The sequence below is a fragment of the Cebus imitator genome, unplaced genomic scaffold, assembly GCF_001604975.1.
Source record: "Cebus imitator isolate Cc_AM_T3 unplaced genomic scaffold, Cebus_imitator-1.0 Scaffold263, whole genome shotgun sequence".
Taxonomy (NCBI): domain Eukaryota; kingdom Metazoa; phylum Chordata; class Mammalia; order Primates; family Cebidae; genus Cebus; species Cebus imitator.
The window spans coordinates 1,476,600-1,480,433 of record NW_016107578.1 but is presented as its reverse complement, the minus strand read 5'-3'; positions in this window follow the sequence as shown (position 1 = coordinate 1,480,433).

Below are 3,834 nucleotides of genomic sequence, written 5' to 3'. Positions count from 1 at the left end.
GTTTAGATACACAAATACCATTGTGCTGTAATTGCCTACAGTATTCAGCACATGCTGTGCAGGTTTGTAGCCTGGGGGCACTAGGTCACAGAGTACAACCTAGGTGTGTAGTAGGCCCTCCCATCAAGTTAGTCCTGATTCCTCTTTCAATATCATTACCTTCTCTATGATCTTACACGTTTTGAGTACTATAGAGGAAAGTTTTTGTAGCAATCGGACTCAGCTATTCTCTTCCAAATTAAACATGCAAGCCACCAAGACAGTGAGCTTTGGTCGCCTTGCAGTCCAAAGTCCTTTGCAGAATGACATGTTACTGATTTAAACTAGCAAGATGTTGGGTAATTCCATTGCCAAAACAGTGGATCAATTGGTAGAAATTTGTTATGAAGCATGGAAAGTCATTGATTGTGTCAAAGAAAAATTACATCACACAAGGTCAAGCTTGCAAAGAAGACTTCATTCAAGACAATTGCAGTAAGGGTCAAGACTACCACATTAGGGAAAAGAGATTGAACTCAACTCCACTGAAACAAAAATGAGATGATTTGGCCAGGTGCGGTGTCTCACACCTGTAATCCCAACACTTTGGGAGGCTGAGGTGGGCAGATCATCTGAGGTCAGGAATTCAAGACCAGCCTGGCCAACATGGTGAAACCCCTTCTCTACTAAAAATAAAACTTAGCCAGGTGTGATGGCACATGCCTGTAGCCCCAACTACTTGGGAGGCTGAGGTAGGAGAATTACTTGAACCCAGGAGGCGAAGGTTGCAGTGAGCTGAGGTGGCACCACTGCACACCAGCCTGGGTGACAGAGTAAGACTCTGTCTCAAAAAAATAAAAGAAAGAGAGAGAGAGGATTTTCAAATGCTGGAGTGAGCTAATGGAAAAGCCCAGAAAGATGTTAGGGAAGAGATCTGTCCAATGTGATTTGGCCATCTGTGTTCAATAATTGTCACTTACATAAGGCTCCTACCCTCCCAAAGAAGCTGAAAGATAAGGATGTTGTTTTATTGATAATTACATTTCAAAGGGTTGGCACCCAGGTCCTTGAGAAAGACATTCCTGGGTTATAAAACTGGGATGTGGCAGGATGTGATGGCTCACACCTGTAATCCCAGCACTTTGGGAGGCCAAAGTGGGATGATCACTTGAGCCAAGTAGCTCAAGACCAGCCTGGGCAACATATCAAGACTCCTACCTCTACCAGAGAAAAAAAATAGGCATGGTGGCCTATATGCCTGTCATCCCAGCTGCTTGGGAGTCTGAGGCAAGAGGATCACTTGAGCCAAGGAGTTCGAGGCTGCAGTGAGTTATGATCACACCACTGTACTCCAGCCCAGATGACAGAGTAAGACACAGTCTCGTTTAAAAAAAAAAAAAAAGCATGAGACTCAAAAATGATTTATCTACCTTTCAAGAGAGCAGATAAATAATGTCCAGTCACCAAGTTTTCTAAAGTAAGTGCTCTAAAACTAAGGTCCAGGGTCTACAGTCAGGAAGAAACCAAGCTAATGTTTTGTAAAGCTGAGGAAAACATTAAGGCCATGTTAGTGTCAATTAAATATCAGAATTTTCCAAACTGTTGTTCCAACTCTTGGATATTTAAGCATAGCACTGTTAACTGTCACAGTAAAACAGAGGTGATGTTGTTGTTGTCATTGTTGTTGTTGTTTTGAGATGAAGTCTCACTCTGTTGCCCAGACTGGAGTGCAGTGGTACAACCTCCCCTCATGGCAACCCCTGCACCCTGAGTTCAAAAGATTTTCCTGCCTCGGCCTCTTGAGTACCCTGAGTTAAAAAGATTTTCCTGCCTCAGCCTCTTGAGTAGCTGGAACTACAGGTGTACGCCACCCACCACACCCAACTAACTTTGTATTTTTAGTAGAGGTAGGGTTTCACCATATTGACCAGGCTAGTCATGAACTTCTGACTTCAAGTGATCTCCCTCCCAAAGTGCTGGGATTACAGGCGTGAGCCACCACACCCAGCCTAAAACAGAGGTTTTAAGTTGTTTTTTTGCTAGTATCTTGAGTTCCAAACTCAAATGGCAGCATTAAAAGTTACAGGCAAAGCAGGCTCTCAGGCAGCAAGTCTAAAACGGTAAACAGGATCCATGACCCACACGAATTTGTGGTGAGCAGACATCAAGAGTATTGTTTGACTTACATATCCAAAAATATCATGATCAAGTGAGCAGAAGTCAAATGTCAGCTGCCACCATTGAAAATCATGATTCTTGGCCGGGCGCGGTGGCTCACGCCTGTAATCCTAGCACTTTGGGAGGCCGAGGTGGGTGGATCACCTGAGGTCAGGAGTTCAAGACCAGCCTGGCCATCATGGTGAAACCTCATCTTTAAAAAAAAAAAAAAAAAGAGAGAGAGAGAGAGAAAATCATGATTCTTCTACCAGTTTTGTTGTTTTTTAATGACCTTTGCACATTTAATCTTTAAATATGTACATTAAACATCACATTTGGGATTTATCTTAAAACTTCATTTTTGTGTATTGTTTCATATTACATATTTATATTTTAAGTGTTTTTCTATTGCAAAATGATATGACTTTCTTAAGGACCACGTGGTGTTTCTTCCACCAGTTTTCATACTCAAGCCTGTTTTCCAATTTAGAGCATAGAAATTGAAGAGGTGAGACCAGGAGCAGTGACTCACACCTATAATCTCAGCACTTTGGGAGGCCAAGTTGGGCAGATCATGAGGTCGGGAGTTCAAGACCAGCATGGCCAATATGGTCTGTACTAAAAAATACAAAAATTAGCTGGGCATGGTGTCGTTTGCCTGTAATCCCAGCTACTCAGGAGCTCGAGGCAGGAGAATTGCTTGAACTGGGACCTGGCAAGCCAATGTTGCAGTGAGCCAAGATTATGCCACTGCACTCTAGCCTGGGCTACAAAGCCGAGACTGTCTCAAAAAAAAATTGAAGAGGTATTGGGCTCCTCTTTGGATGTCAATTTATGGCCATATTCCTCAAGGACATCAGAAGGTGGCAAGTCAATTACATCAGACACCTTCCATCCCAGGGTAGGCAACAATCCATCTTTACTGAGATGACTAGTTATGTACTTATGTTGGCCTTTCCTGCCTACGGTCAATTGGCAAACAGCATCATCCAAACACACATATTATTTGATTTCTTGTTGGGATATCCCTGCATAATCTTGCCTTACACCAAAGTACTCATTTTATGGTGGAGGAGATACACAAATTAACACTTAGGGCTGGGCACGGTGGCTCACACCTGTAATCCCAGCACTTCGGGAGGCTGAAGTGGGCAGATCACAAGATCAGGAGTTCAAGACCAGCCTGACCAACATGGTGAAACCCCATCTCTATGAAAAATACAAAAATTAGCCGGGCATGGTGGCATGTGCCTGTAATCCCAGCTACTCAGGAAGCTGAGGCAGAAGAATCACTTGAACCCAGGAGGCGAAGGTGAGCCAGGATCACACCACTGCACTCCAGCCTGGGAGAGAGTGATACACCAACACATACACCAAAAAAATGAACATTTAGGAAGAGATCCAGTAGTCCTAATGCATGTTGCAGCATCTCAAGCTGCTTAGCATTACATACCTAGACTCTGGCAACTGTGTGCTTCAATTCTCGCTCTCCTGAATCATAAGCCAGTGCTCGCTCCTGGCACCATATTTGAAGATGTGTCTACATTCAGCCAGATGCTATTACTGTCTAAACTCCTTTTTTGGGCCTCTGTGAATTTCCTGCAAAATTAGACAACCAGAAAAAATATAGCATGATCAGACCTAAAATTCTGGGCAGATGGTTTGTCTGTTTCTAGGGATATACTTTCAAAGTTTTTT